Source organism: Heptranchias perlo, chromosome 12 (assembly GCF_035084215.1).
Source record: "Heptranchias perlo isolate sHepPer1 chromosome 12, sHepPer1.hap1, whole genome shotgun sequence".
Classification (NCBI taxonomy): domain Eukaryota; kingdom Metazoa; phylum Chordata; class Chondrichthyes; order Hexanchiformes; family Hexanchidae; genus Heptranchias; species Heptranchias perlo.
The window spans coordinates 34,538,415-34,561,526 of NC_090336.1; the positions used below are offsets into that span (position 1 = coordinate 34,538,415).

Below are 23,112 nucleotides of genomic sequence, written 5' to 3' on the forward strand. Positions count from 1 at the left end.
TGCATTCACTGGGGAAAAACAAAATTGTAAAAAGATTTTTTTTGAGCATTTCAATTGCCTTGAATTCTTTTTCATTTGTTGTTTTGCCTGACTGGTTGTTAAGGATTGGTTGTCATCATATGCCCTGTTGGCAGTTTTCTAGCTGATTTCTTCACTTTTAAATCGTGCATTCCCAGCCTCTTCAGTTTTGATTTGCTGCGGGTTTATTTTGAGCCAATCAACAAAATGCAAAACCAGAGTGTGCCGCTGGAAATATAACACTAGAGTGTGATGTTCACATAAAAAGGAACTGTGCACAGATATAACATTTATAATCTATTAAGATAGTTAGCACAAGGTAGGATAGGATAGACATCTGCACGTATGCTGCAAACATGCATTTCACACAGCCTACAAGCTCCTTTTTGAATTGAATTAAAAGAAAAAAAAATTATAGCAAGTTAACATGGAGAGCAGGAAACTCAGTGGCAGAAGAGCAAGTATGTATTGTTTTTCCAGTGAAGCTGTTCAACAGTATAAATGGAATGGGGCTCCACTGTAACTAGTATCCAGTACTTCCAAATCTCAATCAGACTTTTGTGTGAATCACACATTTGCTGCATTTCTAATTTGTTCTTCTGCATACTTTTCTGTAAATATACCAGTGTGAATGCACCAAGAAAATAAAAGGAAAAGCAATGACTGCTATAACTGCTTACAAATAGTATACATAAAAGGATATTTTTATGTTAATTCACTGGTTGCTTTTTTTCCCCCCTCAATGTATGCTTCTTTTTTCTCTGATTTTGCTTTTCATCTCTACTATTTCTGTGTTTCTTTCTCTCTCACCATTTCTTGGCTCCACTCATTGGCTTTGCCTTTTATTTTTCTGCTATTTCTCCTCAGATCTCTTCTGGGCTCCTAAGGCCAGGAATCCAGGATAAGCAACATGGGTGCTACAGTAAAATGGCTACTGAGAAAAAACACAATCTCACAATTTTCTTAAAGAATCTCAGTGGCTATTTTTGTAGTTTGCATGATCACCGGAAATCTCAAATCAGCCAATCTCACAAATTGCTCACCTATATATGTTTGCCCACAAAATTCAGTAAAATGCAGGAATCCTCATAGGGATGGGAGCACAGCATCCGTAAATTTGAATGTAGAGCCCGAATAATGGATCAGGGTTGAACATAAATGAAATATTTTAACCACAGCAAATCATGCAAACTATAATTTGAGCGAAGAGACCTACATAAAATGTCAGCCTTGGTTCAATAGTAACATTCTCACCTTGGAGTCGAGGCTCCACTCCAGAGATTTAAGCACAGAATTTAGGCTGTCACTTCAGTGCAGTAGGAAGGTGCTATCTTTCTGATGCGATGTTAAATTGAGGCCCATCCACTTAAGAGGTGGACATAAAAGATACCATGCCACTATTCAAAGAGCAGGGAAGTTCTCCCAGTGTCCTGGCCAACACTAATCCTCAACCAACATCACTGAAGACAGATTATGTGATTGTTTATCTCCTTGCTGTTTGTGGAACCTTGCTGTGTACAAATTGGCTGCCATATTTGCCTACATTAAAACAGTGACTACACGTTACAAGTACTTAATTAGCTGTGAAGCATATAGGCACATCGTCAGGACATGAAAGGCACTACATAAATGCAAATTCTTTCTTTCTCCATTAGGGCTAATTGGACTAAGCAACAGAGGTGAAAGAGTGAACATGATTTCAATAATGTTTACTGGAGAAAGCGGGCAAATCACGCAACAATATGTTTACTTATTCATAGATTGTCTTAACCACACAAGTCATTCCAGAGTACAACAGTGTAAACTATATTTTACTTGTATATAAAAAGTGATCATACAAATTCTTTGGAGACCTTTTTGTGCTTTGCAAATTCTCAAGATCTAGCTAAATACCAAATTTAATGCAGCCTTTAAAATGTAAAGTGCAACTTATTCCTTACTTCTATCAAGTTATTTACAGTACTTAAGGTAAATGACAGGATATTTGTTTGAGAAAATGCTGAATCTTACCAAATTCAAGTCTGCTGAAGTCTAGTGTAGTTTGTAGATATGTCTAACAATTAAAGTCCCATCCATTGCAGTTCCCGTACCACCATGTCACACCTATATAGAATAAAACAAATGAATATTAAGCAACCACAATAATACAGGCAACTACAGATAAAGGCACAATGTAGATCTATTCCAAACGAGAATTCCAATCTGAATCCAATGTACTAAACTACCTTCCATTCATTCCACACGTAGGATTCCAGATTCAGATACAAGGACAAAATGTTCCCCGATTAGATCGTCATTGCTCAACACAAGGGATGTCAGCTCAGCTCATTTATCATCTTTTGTACGTATTGCATGAAAGTCTTCTTGTCTCAGTTTAGATGTAGTCACTGATGAGCAATTTAAGATGGCAGTAGGTACAAGTAATTTTACAAATAGCTCTTTTTTTAAATAAATAAGTAGTCTATGGAAATGCTGGTCCAAATATATTTCTTGACAAAGCTAGCTATGTTTAATGGGATTCAATTTAGCAAGGCCATATACAAATGGAAGGTAGAATATGGTGCATTTACAGGAAAACTGTAGTTACAGAAACCACTAAGTCAGATATTAAGAATGAACAAACTTACTTCTATGCTAGATTTCACATCCTCAGGAACTCAAGGCATTTCACAGCTAAGAATTACTTTTGAAGCGTAGTTACAGTTTTAAGTAGGTAAATGCTAAATTTACCACTAAACTTGCAGTATAAATGCACCAATATCATATTTGAGAGCAGCAAATGATTTTTTCCAGAAATATTGGCTATTTTATTTTCTCTAATCCAGGAGTGCCAAGGCCTATTGTATCACACCCCAGCTACTGCCCCAGCTTTGTTCAGCTAACTCACAGTTCAGGAATACAAGTGGTCTATATGGCTTACATTAGGTGGTGCACAAATATGTCAAGGTCAGCCACTAGAGAATAAGGAGATGAATATGTTACAGGCGGTATGGCATTTATTTAGGACCAGTAGAAATTTCTAAAGCAGATCTAATGACATGCCCATACTAATCAGTTAGCTATTACAACAGTAGTGACATCTCATTGATTATGAGTCACACAACTATGTAGGCACCTTTTCTTAAATACACTATTATTAAAGAAACCTCTTTTTCCTGTTCATTAAGTGAGCAATCTCATTGCCAACAGTAAAGGAAAAGTTTCAGTATTCTTAGATGGCTGTTTTGGATAAGGTTATCTGTGTGAACAGAAGAACTAATAGAAGACTAATTTGTACTTCCATACCTTCAGATATATCCATATAAAGTTTCCAAGAAATATAATGCTAGGCTCTGGGTTGTGTAAAAATCAACAATTACACATGGGGGGTGGTTCTAACGGAGTGTGGGATCCATGTGGGCGGGGCATAGAGCAGGCAGTGCACCCAAACATCATCAGCTCGAGGCCCAGCCAATTTTAATGGCCAGACCTCATTATCATATGATTGATGGGCTGGCTAGCCAATCGCATTGGCAGTGGGCCGCCCGCCCATCTTTTTGCACTATTTCCGGCGGGACTCCCCAGGCAGCATATTTAAAAAGTGAAAACACAAAAATTAATTTAATCACTGTATTGAGTTCAGAGTTTGATTCTTTTGCACGCTGGTGAATGCTGCAATGAGAGGAAAGGTTGCCTTCAGGTTCTCAGTCGCCTCCCTAGAGATGTCGTTAGAAGTCAGAGCCAGGCAGGAAATGGGAAGAGGACGCCCAACAGCCTCATTCAGAAAGCTTAGAGAGAAGTGGAAGATCAAGTGAGTTCCTGTAGCATCATCCCAAGGATCTGGATATAGTGCAGGAAGAGATTCAATGATCTCAAGATCATCAAAGGTGAGTACAGCCCCTCCTTTCCCGATTTCTTGTACCGCACCTGGTTACAGTCTCTTTCCTCCATTCCCCAGCATTCAGAGCATTAACTGCCACTGCACGACATCCCTCATCACCAATCACAAGCGCCCACCATACCACCTCTCATTCTCACTCCTAATGGACACTCACCTGCTACTTGCTACCTTCACTGACAGCATGTTCTTCTCATCTGGTATCAATTGCAGAACCTGAAGCTCCTTCCTCAGTTAACACTAAAGCCACTTACTGCCCATTCAAAGCCTCCCCATTCGCCTAGCATCTTGCTTCTTCTCCCACTCAGATAATGCACTACATGCAGAAACCTCACACATATGCATTTGCCCATTCATAACTCTCTCCTTCTCCAGGAGAAGGCAGCACAAAACAGGAGGGAAGGAGCACATGACAACAAGGCCCTCAGCCAGGTGGAGCAAGAGGCACTGGGAATCAATGGAATAGCATGATTAACAGCATTGAAGATGGCGAGGATAGAAGCTTCTCTGAGCAGGTTGACCGTACTTGAATATGAAAGACACTTGTAAACCTTCATATACCACATACAATTTTTTTTAAAATTCATTCATGGAATGTGGACGTTGCTGGCAAGGCCAGCATTTATTGCCCATCCCCAATTGCCCTTGAGAAGGTGTTGGTGGGCCACCTTGTTGAACCGCTGCAATCCGTGTGGTGAAGATTCTCCCACAGTGCTGTTAGGTTAGAGGGTTCCAGGATTTTGACCCAGCGATGACGAAGGAACGGCGATATATTTCCAAATCAGGATGGTGTGCGACTTGGAGGGGAACGTGTAGGTGGTGGTGTTCCCATGTGCCTACTGACTTTGTCCTTCCAGGTGGTAGAGGTCACGGGTTTGGGAGTTGCTGTCGAAGAAGCCTCGGCAAGTTGCTGCAGTGCATCCTGTGGATAGTACACACAGCAGTCACAGTGCGCCGGTGGTGGAGGAAGTGAATGTTTAAGGTGGTGGATGGGGTGCCAATCAAGTGGGCTGCTTTGTCCTGGATGGTGTCGAGCTTCTTGAGTGTTGTTGGAGCAGTACTCATCCAGGCAAGTGGAGAGCATTCCATCACACTCCTGACTTGTGCCTTGTAGATGGTGGAAAGGCTTTGGGGAATCAGGAGGTGAGTCACTCGCCGCAGAATACCCAACCTCTGACCTGCTCTTGTAGTATTTATGTGGCTGGTCCAGTTTAGTTTCTGGTCAATGGTGACCCCCAGGATGTTGGTGGTGAAGGATTCGACAATTGTAATGCCATTGAATGTCAAGGGGAGGTGGTTAAACTCTCTCTTGTTGGAGATGGTCATTGCCTGGCACGAATGTTACTTGCCACTTATCAGCCCAAGCCTGGATGTTGTCCAGGTCTTGCTGCATGCGGGCACGGACTGCTTTATTATCTGAGGGGTTGCGAATGGAACAGTACACTGTGCAATCGTCAACGAACATCCCCACTTCTAACCTTATGAAGGAGAGAAGGTCATTCATTAAGCAGCTGAAGATGGTTGGGCCTAGGACACTGCCCTGAGGAACTCCCGCAGCAATGTCCTCGGACTGAGATCATTGGCCTCCAACAACCACTACCATCTTCCTTTGTGCTAGGTATGACTCCAGTTTTCCCCTATTCCCACTGACTTCAATTTTACTAGGGCTCCTTGGTGCCACACTTGATCAAATGCTGCCTTGACGTCAAGGGCAGTCACTCTCTCTGCACCTTTAGAATTCAGCTCTTTTGTCCATGTTTGGACCAAGGCTAATAATGAGGTCTGGAGCCGAGTGAACCTGGTGGAACCCAAACTGAGCATCGGTGAGCACATTATGGTGAGCAAGTGCCGCTTGATAGCACTGTCGACGACACCATCCATCATTTTGCTGATGATTGAGAGTAGACTGATGAGGCGGTAATTGGCCGGATTGGATTTGACCTGCTTTTTGTGGACAGGACATACCTGGGCAATTTTCCATGTTGTCGGGTAGATGCCAATGTTGCAGCTGCACTGGAACAGCTTGGCTAGAGGCGCAGCTAGTTCTGGAGCACAAGTCTTCAGCACTACAGCTGGGATGTTGTCGGGGCCCATAGCCTTTGCTGTATCCAGTGCACTCAGCCCTTTCTTGATATCATGTGGAGTGTATCGAATTGGCTGAAGACTGGCTTCTATGATGGTGGGAATCTCGAGAGGAGGTTGAGATGGATCATCCACTCGGCACTTCTAGCTTAAGATGGATGCAAATGCTTCAGCCTTGTCTTTTGCACTCACTTGCTGGGCTCTGCCATCGAGGATGGGGATGTTCATGGATCCTCCTCCTCCCATTGTTGTTTAATTGTGCACCACCATTCACAACTGGATGTGGCACCTTCAGCCTACATCAAAACCTCAAACAGTATGGTCAAGTCTTTCATGGGCGACTGTACAGCCACTCATTGTCATCCTAACTCTTTCGTCTAGGTCCTTCTCAACAGGAAGAACTTCCTCAAGAAGGCACCTTGGAGGAGAACATCCCCTTCATGCTCCATCCCTACTTACCAAGCAACAATGACTGGCACCCCAGTTGGAAAGGTAAACGAGTTAGAGGGGTCTGCACCTGGTATAAGACGCAGCACAACAGAGCAGAAGCAGGTAGTGGAGGCAGGGACAGCCCAGGAGATGACTCACCGGAGGACGACAGCCTCTCCCTGCTCTCCTAAGCGGGACAGAGATGCAGACTTCCAGGGCTCAACAAGCGATTATATGAGGTATTGGAAGGCATGCCAAACACTTTGAGCACCATATCAGAAAGCATATGCGGAGTTCTCTCGCGTGACATTTCCACTCTGCAATCCATCTTGGAGCATTTGGCCACCTGCAGGAACACTGCAGCCAGAACCCCACAGCAGCTGTTTGTGTCACCAACCTTTGCAGCTTTGATGGAAGTTCAGATGGCTGCCATCCAGACCCTGGGCCCCAACTTCTGCTCCACCTTGGAGAGATTGGTGCATCAGATGGATAGACTGGTAGACCATATGAGTGATGAGCAGCGGCCCCATGGAAGTGATGATGGCACTATGGAATAGACGTGCTGCCCTCTCAGTATGTCTGCTCCCTCGACAACCCCTCAACTAACACCCACCATAGTGCCAGAGAGCCAGCTGAGCCACACTGCCCAGGCAGATGCCGAGGAGCTACTATCTGCAGCCATGCCCTCATGGGTTTGGGCTCATCAGCCATGATCATCTCAAGGATCCCTATATTATTCACAGCAGCCAACACTGGCTCTACGAAAGCCACTAGAGGAGCACCTCATAGAAGTAGCAGAGTGAAAAAAAAAAGCACCAGGTGATTGATGATTTGAAGCAACTGATTGTGTTTGAGTGCACATTAAAACCTTAATTACTTTTGGTACTTTGGTATGCATTGTGTTTGTGGAGCAGTTTATGAGTGTGCCTTGTCAGTAAGTCATTGATGTAAAAGTTGCCTGAATGGTTTCAATGTTATACAATGCTCTAACGTTATAGAATTAAGAGTGGTGAATGAGGTTCCCAAAACTGTAAATGCAGACTGTTTAAGTTTTCAGGGGAGGGGATTGAGCAGTTGTGCTATTAATTCACCCCTTGCATTTCTGGCTACCTGGCGATGTGGTGGCTCTCCTTCCTCTGCTTCTCCCTCGCCTACACCCAACTGTTCCTGGTCAGATGATGTCTTCTTGTAGATGTGCGTCCTCCAGGGGTGATCCTCTCCGTATCGCAATATTGTGCAAGATGCAGCAGGCCACAATGATCAAAGAACAGAATCACACAGTACAGGAGGCCATTCGGCCCATCGTGCCTGTGACAGCTCTTTGAACAAGCTATCTAATTAATCCCATACCCCTGTGTATTTTTCCCCTTCAAGTATTTATCCAATTCCCTTTTGAAAGTTATTATTGAATCTGCTTCCACCACCCTTTCAGGCAGTGCATTCCAGATCTTAACTTGCTGCATTATTTTTTTTCCCCTCATGTCGCCTCTGGTTCTTTTGGCAATTACTTTAAATCTGTGCCCTCTGGTTGCTGACCCTTCTGCCACTGGAAATAGTTTCTCCTTATTTACTCTATCAAAGCCCTTCATGATTTTGAACACCTATCAAATCTTCCCCTAACCTTCTCTGCTCTAAGAAGAACCCCAGTTTCCTTAGGCTCTCCAAGTAACTGAAGTCTTTCAGCCCTGGAGCCATTCTGGCAAATCTCCTTTGCACCCTCTGAGGCTTTGACATCCTTCCTAAAGTGTGGTGCCCAGAATTGGACACAATATTCCAGCTGGGGTGTAGCCAATGTTTTATAAAGGTTTAGCATAACTTCCTTGCTTTTGTACTCTATGCCTCTATTTATAAAGCCAAGGATTCCATGTGCATTTTTAATAGTCTTAACATGTCCTGCCACCTCCAAAGACTTGTGCACGTACACCCAAGGTCTCTCGGTTCCTGCACCTCCTTTAGAATTGTACCATTTAGTTTATATTGCCTCTCCTCATTCTTCCTACCAAATTGAATCATGTTGATTTGTTCTCATCCATAGAAAAAGCGATGAACTTATTTGCCCTGGCAAATAGTGCATTGGTGACCACCCTCAAGCACTTGTGGATTGCAGCCTAGAAGGTGCATGTGATGTCCCCAGTAGCAGCCAGGAAGGATCCCAAGGCAAAGGTGTTCAAAGCGGTGGTCCCTTTTAGTCACTGACATGGCATGGCCCCCTGGACCAGCAGGTATTCTTGAAGGGGGCTGCAGAGTTCAGCAACAACCTGCCTGGAGAAGTGCAGCCTCCTCATGCACTGCTCCTCAGTGTTGGCTCGGTAAGGACTTCAATGAGCTGCTCCTCTCAGCTGCTGTCTTCTCACAGGCCTACCTGCTGCTCTTCCTTGATGTAGAGGCCTCAGCTACTATTGGCATTGCTGCGCTTCTTCCTCCTCCTCTTCCTCCACCCAGTGCAAAGAAAAGCACCCATAATAAGCTTTAATCTGCTTTAACAGGGTAAGTAAAGAAAATAAACTCAGAAACAAGCAATATCCAATGTCAGAAATCACTACAATTTCAAAAAGCTCACTTGCATACAAATGTCAATGAGTACCTGCAGCTGAATAACTCTTTAAATACTGCATCCTGCTGTTTGTGGAACTGATCCAACGAGATTTTACTTAGCAGGCTAGATGATGGGCAGGACTTCCAATGTGTAACGCTAATATTGCATTGGGGCCCTAATTGCATCATAGATCCCCGATGTGCATTCCATTCATTAGGCTCCTGCCTGCTTCTGGCATATACCTCGACCAACTAGGAAGTTCGCATGGACAAAATAATAACGGGGGCAAAGAAATCGGCAACTAAGTGATAAGTATATCCATGCGATTTTTACCACTCTCATACCCTACCTGACAGGGAAGTTAAAATTCCCCAAGAGTCTCTAGATAAGTAAAAGAACAGTGGTGAAACGATAAAGGGTTAGAACATGCAAAGGGAGGAAAATTTTAAAAAAGTAAAAAAAAGTGTGTCAATTTCTCCCCCCCACCCCCTCGTTATAAATTCCTGTGTCTACATCTATAATGGGCTTTGCCTATTGCACTCTGATTGTGCAACCTTAAGCCTTTTCATCCTCGTCTCTAACATTCACCCATCAGGGCCGATATTCCAGTGGGTCCCGATCGCATTGTGCATTTTCCCAGTTGATTTTACAAGTTCAGTTCATAATAACAATGTGCGCACACTTCCTGAGCACAGTGTCCCAGAATCAGGGAACGGACTTCATGTCTGGGTGGGATTTTTGGCAAGCAAGCAGTTCTTAAAGGGCTGCTGCTTGCATTTAACGGAGACTGGAAAAAAAGGATATAGGTTAGAGAAGAACGGAGAGCAGAAAGCTCTATTTGGAGAAGCTGCTCTGGAGGTGTATTGCTCCAGGAGGCGCAGCAAAAACAGGGTCGCCCTCTTCTTAAATGAGGGTCACCCTTTGAGGAGCAGCATTTATGCTTGTACAGAAGCAGCTGAGCAACTGAATGCGCTCTCCAAAATCCATACGTTGAGAGAGAAAATGCACAAAAAGTTTTCAGGACTCAGGAAAATGGTCACGGTAAGAGAAGCCAGAATGTGCCCAGTCTAAGCGTAGGGTCACAGGATGCATGCCACAAAGAGTTTTCTCTCAGCTGATGCACCTTCTCTGAAGCAGCATACAAAGCAATCAAGCACCTGTTCAGCTTCTTTTGCAAATGCAGATCCATATCCATTTTGCTGCAGAGCAGACTTTATTGATGTCACCAAAATAGGAATTAACTTTACTTCAACTGAGTCCTGACAGTTCACTTCCTCCACCCAATGGGGAAGTGCACAGAAGACGCACACAGTTACATAGTAGAAGATACACACCATACTCTGTCACAAAGGGGAAGCACTTGGATAAGAACTAGACTCAATTGACTTAAACAAGATGGCTTCTAACTATCTTCCAGTATTTCAAACCCAATTTCTTCAGTGAAAGTATTTACAGCTTTCCCTTTAACTAACCTGACTGCCCTCACAGACTTCCTATTTCAAGAAAACTTCTCTCTGCCAGCCTGTGTCCCATCCTTTGTCTTTTAATCTCTCTCTTCAATGACAGATCAAAACAATGGGTGCGAGGTGTTTTTCCCAATTATTTAAACATGCCAACAAATTACTTTATCTTTAGTCTCTGGGGAAAATAACTTCCAATTTAGCATTTTAACCACCTTTTGCCTAGGTGCCTTTTTTGTGAGAATATATTTTTCTTAAAAATTCCAACATTAAAAGTAACTCTTATTTTCAAGTCTTTTCTATGGAAGAATTGTCAAAAAAAACCCTGGAATATCACAAGGCGGCATGCTCAGTCCTGACAAGCAATCTGTTTAGTCTTCTTCCCCCGCAAACAATGCTGACACGATAGACCGGTTATGGTTTTGGGGCTAGAGGCCCACATGGTTACTTGTTTGCCATCTATAATGCTCAGCACTTTAGGAAAACTTACCACATAGAAAAAAAAATGTAATACTGTCTCATGCTGCTGGCAGCATTCCATGGGTAAAGTGATGAAAGAGCTGGCCCTGGCAAACACAGCATCCATCATCTGCTTCAAGCACCAATGGACTGCAGATTGAGTAATTTAGCATATATCTTCTGAGGTGGCTTGAAATGATGCAGTTCAAGGCTGTGGTCACTTTTAACAGCCACTTGCATAATTGTCCCCATTGTTGATCTTGTCTAAAGATCTGGTTCCTAGGTAAACTCTAGGTGACAAAGGCAGATCCCAACAACGATAGCGACTTGCATTTATGTAGCTCCTTCAATGGAGAAAAATGTCCCAAAATGCTGCAGAGGTGTAATCACAAAATGGACACCAAGCCAAAGGAGGAAATATAAGGGGGTAGAAATTTGTTTAGGCTTGTTTTGGGGTTTGGAATCATGCTGCGCAGGCAGCCTGCGCATAATCACGTGGGTGAAACTAGAAAGTAAAATTGGTCAGGGGCCCTCATTATCATGAAACAGGCGGGCCACCAGCGCTAGTCACGCTGTTGATTGGCAGCTCACCTAATTGGGGGTGTGAATATCAGGTGTCCACGATGCTATTCAAAGGCAGCCTGCACCTCTTAAAGAGGGGGTGCGCTATGGCTGCAGGCCAACGGAAAGAAACTTATGAATGCGGCAGGCCAAGGAGAAACTATAAGGGCCCCTCACTTTCTGGATGCATCACTGGAGGTCTTGATGGAAGTAGTTGGCAGGAGAAACGTCCTCTTCATACCAGACGGCAGGAAGATATCCCGCCAAGCTACTCGGCAGCAGTGGGCACAGGTGGCAGAGCACATCAGCGCCAGGAGCATCACCATCAGGACATGGCAATGCAAGAAAAAGATCGTGAGGGCCCAGCCTAAGACTGATACCTACAAACCAGGGCCTTTTAAGTGCACTGGGCAGCCTGCCAGCAAGTTTGCACACAATGGCCGAGAGTATGCAGGAATCCAGCTCTAGATTGTGTGGGGTCATCCAGCATGGCATTGAGACTAGGCAGTCAACTATGGCACTGTGGTCAGCTCTATGAACACTGCAGTGGGGCCCACAATGATGGAGCCTCTGGTGACAGCTTCACTGGGGGCTCAGACAGTTGCCATCATTCCTCTGGGGTCTAGCATCTGCTCAGCCATTCAATCCATGAAGGAAAGCAAAGGTAGGAGTTTGGAGAGCATGGATAGGGGTTTCCAGAGCATCACTGCATTCTTTCACTCTGTTCTCACATAAAGCAGAGACAGTGTAGCGGCACAGCCCCTTGACAGTGGCATTGGCTCCATGGGAGAGGCTTATGCTATCCTCTCAGGATGACAGCATGCTTACTGCCCTGCCAGCCTCTGACCCAGTGCCTTTGTTGGTTCCACACAGCCAGCTGACCCAGACTGCCCTGGCTGACACAAAGGCACAGCAGTCTGCAGCTGGGCCCTCAAGGGCCTGAGCTGCTAAAAGTCATCCACTACAGCCATCTCAAGAATCCTCAGTGGATGATCAGTAGCATTCCACCCCCTAGGCTCCTGCGACAAGGGAACAATCTCATAGGAGCACCAGAATAGGTCAACGAGCACAAAGGGCGGGCACCAAGAGATTGTACTAGATTTCATTTCCATATTAGGAGAAGGAAAAGTCATTAAATCCACAATGTGCATGATGTTGAGGTTTTTTTTGCATTGATGTTGGTCTTCATGTTCTTAGTTATGTAAGAGGAAGACTCATGAGGTAGCAATGTTGGAGGGAATTCAGAAGGTGGGGGGTGGGGTGGGTGAAATGGTGGGACTGTTGGAGTGCTGGAAGGAGGGTTTGCTTAAGAGAATCTCTCCTCAATAATTTGTTGCCTTACAGCTCTGAAGCTGGCAGCAGAGCTTGGCCTTGGTCTTCCTCATTCCCTTCTTCATCTTGCGCCTGCACTTCTTCCTCCTCCTCTTAATAACAGCACTCACTTTAGGGTGCAATCTTCAAAATGACCCCTGCTCTCTATCCAGAACACAGTTGGATGCTACTTACCCTTTGCCATGACATGTCCCGTTGGAGCTGCTTGTATTTGGCTGGGCTTGCCTTCAAAGAGATTGAAAAAGCACACGTGTAGAAAACACAAATATTCATTTCAGAACACAAGGGAGGTAACTATTGTTATACATCTGGCTTATGCAATTATATAAAAATACCCCTAAACGTAAAATACCCGAGATCACTTATGGGAGTAACTATATCCAAGAGAATATCTAAGGCAAGGCCCTAAACTTGTAACAGAGATATTCAGCTAATTAAGGCCTCCAGTTATGTCTTGTTCTTTAATAGATTCGGTATTCTATCCATGCAGAGGACATGCTGAAACATTTATTCTAACTAAAGGATATACAGATTTCTTTCTAAAAATTGTGCTTCTCTGCATATAGTTGAAATAATTGGTTTCAGTCACAAATCAAAATCAGCTTGCAAATCATAAAATGTTGTTTTAAAATAATCCTAATTTCCTAATAGAAGAGCCTCTCATTTCATGCATCAACAACTAAATCTGATCATACAAGATATGTGCTTCTTCCTTTTGAAGAACATGTTCCTGTTGCATGATATCCAAAATGAGAGATCTCTTTAAAACAGCACAATCCCCAAAAGGTATACTGAACAATGCACCTCCTGGTGTGATTCCTACAGACCAAAAAAGTACCAAGTATAATCCCCAGTCTGTGCTGAATTGGCTGATCTCAGCCATAGCACTATAAATGGCCTCTGTAACCCATGGGCTGAGGGGGTGTTGAGTTTCCACTCCCAATTGTTATGCAATGACATCTGCCGGAAAGTGCATCATGAACTGTGTGAGATAAGTAAATGGCAAATTTTCTACAACAGGCTTCAGTTGCATAATAGCAGCTTTGATTAAAGTTTGATTTTGAGTTACAATAGGCCTTATGCAAAACCATTTTGAAAGTCTAAGACGACAGTTCTGAATAATACCTTCAATACATACATTTTTCCCCTAAAACATATTAATTGATTACTGACCATTCCACTATTCATTTACACACTTAAAATGTTAACAGCCTTAAATCATTTTTAAAAAGCTCGCTGTCAACGTATGACAGTATATAAAATAAGAAAGGGCAAAGCTACAAAAAATATATATAGAAATCCATTTGCCTACATTCTACAAATGAAAGCCTTTTATCACTGTATCCAAAGTAACAGCTGTTCACAGAAATGTTGCCACAGTTCCCAAGAGGATTTAATATGGTTAATATCCCATAAAGTCAGATTTTAATATGGTGGCACCTATAAATTACTAAGAGATGGAAGAAAATTTAAGCTGTATTAGGTTATTATGTTACTAAACAGATGGAAATACATTTGCTAATAATGGGTGTAAGCTATGAAACTATCCCTCATTGCACTTTATCAAACCAGTTGTTATCTTGTTTCAGTAAGAGAGAAAAGTCTTATACTGTATCTGTTCAGGTGCGATAACCCAGCTTGTATTGTTCAGGTGATTTTCCATTATAAAAGCAGGCAAATGTTCTCTGCTAGTAAATCCCTCTCCATTTGATAAATGCAATGTTTGATAGCTTTGAGAGATTCTCAGTTATTGGGAATGACAAATGAAGGTACTGAATGAAATATATTGTAAATCTACCCAAGCTTGTTATTTGTCTGACATTAATGCAGAATCCTAATGAGGTAAGCGAAAGCTTTTTGCTGCAGCTTATACTATGTGAACTACTAAACATTCGTACATTTTGATAGTGGCCAACAGACACACGGCAAAAGTTACATTCACACGTTTTCCTCGGTCACTTCAGGAGATGGCAGAACATCAAATCAAATTCCTCCCTTGTTTCTTAGCAACCAAAACAGGACACAGTACTCAAGCAAGCACTACCAACCTCATCAATGGCAGCTGACCTTGTGAAATATCCACACGCTTTCACTTCACCATGTATCTCCTGTTGTTCAGGTTCGCTGTGATAAAAAAAAATCAAACCAGAATTGGAATCCAGTTCTGACAAAGGGTCTAAACCCAAAAGTTAACTTGACATTTTCTCTTTAGATATTGGCAGACTTGCTGTGTATTTCCAGCTTTTTCTATTTTTATTTTAGAACCTGATTGGTTATGCAAAGTCGCATGAATACTACAACTGCCAGCAGCAAGATTTGCAGTGGTAGCCACTAAAAAATAAACATGGTGGCGTGTCATCAAATATGCTGTTGACCCTTGGTTTGGCTTGGCTATGGAATGTTATGTGGTTAAGGTTTAAGCAATACAACTTCAATATAATGAAGTTTTACACTGATATGTTAAAGTGAAATCCAATACAATTTGACATCTGGGGCCTGTGACCACACCAAAAGTTTGATCTATTTTGTTACAAAGTATGGAGAAACGACTGTATAGCATCAGCTATCATAAACCTTACACATAAATGTTTCAACCAGCTTATCTCTACAGATGTAACAAAATATTTATCCATATTCCTTTGCCACCAAATGAGCAGTTCCGTATTTTATATGCAAATGATCCTTAAGGTATGAATACTGTTTCAGTAAGTCATAATTTATCAGCCTTAAGTGATCGCCTTTAAATTATGTTTATATTATTATTTTCTTGGCCTTTTTTAGGCCTCACCATGCCAAGCACCATTTCATTGACTAAGAGGATGGGCAGAAATCTTGTTGCCATGGCTTTATCATTGCCACCTTTCACATTGGCATATGTTGATAACAGCTTGTGCAGCATCTCATTAATCTTTATTACAGACTATGTTTGAAAAAGATTTTGTTATTCCTAGAGATTTAGTGCAGGCTGGCTAAGACTTTTCCCTCCCTGTGGGTAAATTCGTAGCCTGTACTTAGTTGACCCCAACAGTATTGCAAAGACCAAAAACTCTTTATGTGGTAATCACCAGCATTCCATGAAGGCTGCATTGGAACACCAATATGCTGTGCTCACACACTAGTCCAGAAATCACAAAACATAATGGAAACTTGATTAAGATTTTTGCACAAAAATGTCAGGTATAAGAATATCTTCAGTACTTCAGAACATGAGGAAGTGTTCAACTGGTGCTTTGTCATATTTAACATACCTTAGGCTCAAAAGGGTGCTTTTGTTCCTATTCCAGCATTTTTTTAAAAAACCTGTGCAGACAATAAGCAGGATCAACAACCTTAACTGTGACTAATGTGGCCATCAATATTGTCAATAAGTATTGTTTAAAAACCATCCCATTTGAACATCAGATTTGTTCTTTTGCAACACAAGGATAAACCAAGTGTTGTACAAAACAAATTTGTTGCCACCAGAGACTGCTATACTGCTTAGTTAATACCCAATCTAGTGGCTCATTGTGACATAAAAGTAAGAAATCTAGAATGCAGATTAAACCTTTGAAGTATTAGGAGACTTTTAAAAAATTAAGATTCTTGGTACTGAAGACCAGAATAAGGCAGAATCCCAAATTGTGTGTAATATAATCAAGTTTAAGAGTCAGCATTACAATGATGGATGTTTTGTGTGGTGATTAATAGCCCTAAGCCTTGAGGACTTTTTTTAAACTATGGAAACTTACTTGGTGCATTGAGGATTACACATAAGTTGAACTTTTGTTGTATTCTGGTCTTCAGTACTGCACAGCACTGAAAATGAGAATAACCCAAAGCCTCATCCATCATAAATCAATACCCCACCCCATCAAGAGCACAGCATTGATGGGAGCTGCAGAGAAGCTCTTTTGCTAATGGAGGGTAGTGGTAAGTCAGAAAGATGATAGTGAAGAGAGGTAACTAGAAAGAGATGAAAAGAGCAAAATTCCCTTCCCCCGCCCATCCAAAAAAATCACAAGTACATGTAAAACTCTGACTCATTCATGCTTGGAAACTTGTCACAGATTGTTTTAAAAATCTGCTGCTGTTAAATCAAGAGAATCACTAAGAATAAAGGTGAATGAAAATTTGCATACATAAAACCTAATAAAATGGCACAACCTAGGTTCTAGCATACCTAGTTACAATGTATCACTCAGTTTTGCTTTGTGCATAGTTCCTAGTATTTAAAGACAATGGATAAATGTGTCCATAGATGGGTTTCCTGTTAATTTTCATTATAAGTAAATACAGCAGCTCAATAGGCTCAGCAATAGAAATTTGATTCCCAAGCACATTAGCTTCAATCCCAGCATTAACTAGCTGAAACTCGTCTGCCCTGATTTATCCAGCTTGGGTAGATTATAGGCTAACTTTTAATTGGGGTATTGCACTCGGTGCTGCAAAAAACAGGGACAATCTGTCAGCAAATTACAAAGCCGCACTGACAGTGACCATGAAATACATAATATCACATTATTAAATATTTTTCATTATTCTTTAACTTAAAAATACACATTTCATGTCAAAATGTGAATTCAGCCATAAATATTCGCTCTTAATATTCTGTTTCGAATGGATGAACGATCACAATCATAATTAACATTTATTTCAATGCATTAGGATAATAAACTCGTTATACATAGGCTAGAGTTGTCACAGTAATCACTATTACATCAAGCTGTGAAGGACCACAATATTGATAATTGTCACCAAGATGTTAGCACTGTATCATTCATGCTAAAAGCCCTAAAGCTTGCTAGTAATTGCTTCAATTTATTTATTTTGTACAGATCTTTCTTGTCAATAGCACTAATTTGCACCATTCACTTCAGTTGAAATGATCTGGAATTCTTAAAACACAGCTTGTTTACTGTTTGAACAATCATTCTATACTGAAAATTAAAAGTACTCTACGCAAAGTCAAAGACTTTTTGCATATCAAATATATTCAACTCTTCCGTTGAATACATCTTCTAAAAATGCAGTATTTATATTACTTTAATTTAAAGTAAAATTCAGAACTAATGTGGCTACTTATTCAAACTCTAATAACTATCAATGGTAATTCAAAGTTGCAGTGCTTTTGTTTCAGATTTTGGAAAGCATCTCCTCCTGTAATTTGCTTAACACCAAGAATTTGGATTATTGTCTACATCTTTAGCCAGAGTGAACAAAGCACACAGAATACCTTAATCTGCTCAGCTTCACAATAATGTGGGAGGGCTGGATTGTTAAAACTAAAATGTATCAGCTTGCTCATTGGTAGTATTCTCGCCTTTGATTGAGAAAATCAAACCCCAATCCAGAGACTTGAACACAAAATCTAGGCTGACACATTAGTACTGAGGGAGTGCTGCAATGTCAGTAGTGTTGGATGAGACATTAAACCAAGATCCTCTGCCAGTTCAAATGAACGTAAAAGATTCCATGGCACTATTTGTAGAGCTGAGGAGCTCCCCAAGTGTCCCAGCCAACATTTATCCCTCAACCAAAACAATTAAGAACACATTAACTAGTCATTCATCTCATTGTTGTTTGTGGAACCTTGCTGTGCACAAATTGGCTGTCACATTTGCCTACCAGAGGTGGCGGTACAGTGATATACAGTCATATACAGTCAGGAGGGAGTGGCCCTGGGAGTCCTCAACATTGACTCCGGACCCCATGAGATCTCATGGCATCAGGTCAAACATGGGCAAGGAAATCTCCTGCTGATTACCACCTACCGTCCTCCTTCAGCTGATGAATCAGTCCTTCTCCTTGTTGAGCACCACTTGGAGGAAGCACTGAGCGTAGCATGGGCACAGAATGTACTCTGGATGGGGGACTTCAATGTCCATCACCAAGAGTGGCTCGGTTGCACCACTACTGACCGAGCTGGCAGAGTCCTGAAGGACGTAGCTGCCAGACTGGGCCTGCGGCAGGTGGTGAGCGAACCAACACGAGGGAAAAACCTACTTGACCTCGTCCTCACCAATCTACCTGTCGCAGATGCATCTGTCCAGGACAGTATTGGTTGGAGTGACCACCGCACAGTCATCGTGGAGATGAAATCCCGTCTTCGCACTGAGGACACCATCCAACGTGCTGCGTGGCACTATCACCGTGTTAAATGGGATAGATTCAGGACCGATCAAGCAGCTCAAAACTAGGCATCCATGAGGAGATGTGGGCTATCAGCAGCAGCAGAACTGTATTCCAGCACAATCTATAACTTCATGGCCCGGCATATTCCTCACTCTACCATTACCAACAAGCCAGGGGATTGACCCTGGTTCAATGAAGAGTGTAGAAGAGCATGCCAGGAGCTGCACCAGGCATACCTAAAAATGAGGTGCCAACTTGGTGAAGCGACAACTCAGGACGACATGCATGCCAAACAGCAAACAGCGGAAGCAACATGCTATAGATAGAGCTAAGCGATTCCACAACCAACGGATCAGATCAAAGCTCTGCAGTCCTGCCACATCCAATCGTGAATGCTGGTGGACAATTAAACAACTAACGGGAGGAGGAGGCTGTGCAAACATCCCCGTCCTCAATGATGCCACGAGTGCAAAAGACAAGGCTGAAGCGTTTGCAACCATCTTCAGCCAGAAGTGCCGAGTGGATGATCCATCTCGGCCTCCTCCCGATATCCACACCATCCCCACAGAAACCAGTCTTCAGCCAATTCGATTCACTCCACATGATATCAAGAAACGGCTGAGTGCACTGGATACAGCAAAGGCTATGGGCCCCGACAACATCCCGGCTGTAGTGCTGAAGACTTGTGCTCCAGAACTAGCTGCACCTCTAGCCAAGCTGTTCCAGTACAGCTACAACATTGGCATCTACCCGACAATGTGGAAAATTGCCCCGGTATGTCCTGTCTACAAAAAGCAGGACAAATCCAATCCGGCCAATTACTGCCCCATCAGTCTACTCTCAATCATCAGCAAAGTGATAAAAGATGTCGTCGACAGTGCTATCAAGCGGCACTTACTCACCAATAACCTGCTCACCGATGCTCAGTTTGAGTTCCGCCAGGACCACTCGGCTCCAGACCTCATTACAACCTTGGTCCAAACATGGACAAGAGAGCTGAATTCCAGAGGTGAGGTGAGAGTGACTGCCCTTGACATCAAGGCAGCATTTGACCGAGTGTGGCACCAATGAGCCCTAGTAAAATTGAAGTCAATGGGAATCAGGGGGAAAACTCTCCAGTGGCTGGAGTCATACCTAGCACAAAGGAAGATGGTAGTGGTGGTTGGAGGCCAATCATCTCAGCCCCAGGACATTGCTGCAGGAGTTCCTCAGGGCAGTGTTCTAGGCACAACGATCTGCAGCTGCTTCATCAATGACCTTCCCTCCATCATAAGGTCAGAAATGGGGATGTTCGCTGATGCTTGCACAGTGTTCAGTTCCATTCGCAACCCCTCAAATAATGAAGCAGTCCGAGCCTGCATGCAGCAAGACCTGGACAACATCCAGGCTTGGGCTGATAAGTGGCCAGTAACATTCGTGCCAGACAAGTGCCAAGCAATGACCATCTCCAACAAGAGAGAGTCTAACCACCACCCCTTGACATTGAACAGCATTACCATCGTCAAATCCCCCACCATCAACATCCTGGGGGTCACCATTGACCAGAAACTTAACTGGACCAGCCATATAAATACTGTGGCTACAAGAGCAGGTCAGAGGCTGGGTATTCTGCAGCGAGTGACTCACCTCCTGACACCCCAAAGCCTTTCCACCATGTACAAGGCACAAGTCAGGAGTGTGATGGAATACTCTCCACTTGCCTGGATGAGTGCAGCTCCAACAACACTCAAGAAGCTCGACATCATCCAGGACAAAGCAGCCCACTTGATTGGCACCCCATCCACCACCCGAAACATTCACTCCCTTCACCACCGCGCACCGTGGCTGCAGTGTGTACCATCCACAGGATGCACTGCAGCAACTCACCAAGGCTTCTTCGACAGCACCTCCCAAACCCACGACCTCTACCACCCAGAAGGACAAGAGCAGCAGGTACATGGGAACACCACCTGCACGTTCCCCTCCAAGTCACACACCATTCCAACTTGGAAATATATCGCCGTTCCTTCATTGTCGCTGGGTCAAAATCCTGGAACTCCCTTCCTAACAGCACTGAGGGAGAACCTTCACCACACGGACTGCAGTGGTTCAAGGCGGCTCACCACCACCTTCTCAAGGGCAATTAGGGATGGATAATAAATGCTGGCCTCGCCAGCGATGCCCACATCCCATGAACGAATAAAAAAAAAACACAACAGTGACTGCACTTGAAAATAATTCATTGGCTGTGAAGCGCTTTGGGATATCCTGAGAAAGTGAAAGCACTATATTAATGCAAGTTTTTTACCCCCCCCCCCCAAAACTAATTACATGTCCAGATTCCCTATACCTTGGGGCATAGAATAAGGTTAGCATCTCCAATAGGGGGACCAGCCATCAATTTCTAAAGCAAAAATTATAGAATACATGGGAATATATGTTTTAATAAAGGAATAAACTCCAGGATTAAGCCTTATACTTTATTGGTGAATACTCTTTCAAAGAACTGCAGCAAGAAAAAGATTTGGCTAAAATGACACCATGTGTCAAAAATGTGCATAATGTGAGAACGAAACTACTTATCAACGTCCCATAAGACAACACTAAACCGCATTGCGATGGTTGTGACTTTATGGCAGAGGAGGATGTTAAGGTTAAAGAAAAGCTTTTAGAAATTACGCTCCCATCTCTAAAAGTAAATTATATCTCCTAACTATATATGCCCTCCCGAACCTAACGTAGGTTGGGGGACAAATGTGCCTGTGTGGCTCGAGATATTTTATCACAGGCTAGCACTTCAGACTGTGCAATGGTTGAGCTAGAGGTGGAATGCCACAAAAAAACATTACTGGCTGAGTATGCAGTAGTACCTAGCCACCACCGATAAGCAAAGCCGTTCAGAAAGAAAACCTGAAATGGTAGCTTTCCATACATTACAAAACACACAGGAAGAGATGAGAATATCTCCTAATAGGTGGAAGATATTGTAACAAAGAGAAAGAGATGGTGAAATTCTTTGTACAGAAAGCACTCCCCCAGCTTTTTCTTCTTTAATACGGTGTTCCTTATAAAACAAAGATTGAAAAATTCATAATTAACTGTAGACGTGCAGGAAAAAAGATGTAACTAACAGTCTATACATTACCTTTTTTCTGCTAATCTATTTTGTTTACATATAACATAGCACAAATTACAACAAAGCAGTAGGTTACCATGGTGCCTCAGTGCTTGGATCATTTTTAACTTCAGATATATGTTGCACTTTGTTTCCTAGTAGTAGCATAACCTTGACCAAGAAACAATAAATTAGAAGTAAATCGTCGTCATCTACAAGCAGTCTATATTCTGCAAATGTTCCCTTCTATCTCAACAAATGTTTTAGCAATGTAAATTATATCCTTGAAGGTCACAGTGATTAATTAAGTTAAATAACTCCCTCTAAGATATACTGAGAACTTAGAAACACAGCTTGGAAGTCAGACATAATCTGCCTGAAGAATGCCAAATGCCTTAAATTAAGTATCATTTGCCAGAGATGCAAAGGATTGTTATTAACTGCCATCAGCAACAAAAGGATTCCCAGATAAAACCACAAAGTCATCAGCTCTCACTCAGTTCAGACAATGATATATGATTTAATCTCAAAGATTCGCAAATTGTAGAATAATCAACTAAATCATCGAACTGCAAACAAACCTTTTTGAGCTGATCCATTACCTCATTATCCAAAAGACCCATGTCATCATCATTGATTTGTTGAATTACATTGGTAGGTAAATGGTCCTTCTATTTTTCTGAATGAACTTTGTGATTATCATGGCAAGGAAATAGAATACTGGGAGAGGATTTGTTTCTTCAACTGCACCAGTGTTCACAAAGAACTCCAAGATGAGGTTTAGCACAGGATAGATGCAATTCAGTTTCCTCTCAGCTGCTTTGACAATCCCAAGGTCAAGAAAGCACAAATGCAAAATCATATTGTGAGTAGACTCCTCTTCCATCTCTTCAAAAATTGGTTAAAGAAAATTCCTGTCATATTATGCCGCATCACTGCAATTGCTTTATGCAAGAACCAGCAGGTGAGGCATATTGAACACCACTATCCTCATTCATACTGGTATTCTTTTATCAATAAAGTTCTAATTTTTCCTCAAACTCTGGGTGGCACTACATATGTACAATGACATTCCATATATGTGTAACAATTTTGGATTCAGTTATGTTTTACCAAGAAATTGGTGAAAATCGCATCAATAAAACTATGA

At 42.5% G+C, this 23,112-nt stretch overlaps 1 protein-coding gene across 7 annotated transcripts in view; it reads right to left on the reverse strand.

Moving 5' to 3' along the window:
- The window catches only part of stk33 (serine/threonine kinase 33), a 231,786-nt gene that overhangs the window by 109,419 nt on the left and 99,255 nt on the right, over positions 1 to 23,112 (reverse strand). For 5 of the 7 annotated variants that reach the window (XM_067993920.1, XM_067993919.1, XM_067993922.1 and 2 more), the window contains 2 exons: positions 14,803 to 14,878; positions 2,029 to 2,121 (listed from right to left, as the gene is read on the reverse strand). The gene's annotated coding sequence lies outside the window, so the exon portion shown is untranslated. The remainder of the gene's footprint in view (positions 1 to 2,028; positions 2,122 to 14,802; positions 14,879 to 23,112) is intronic. The other 2 variants (XM_067993923.1, XM_067993924.1) reach the window with 2 other exon arrangements.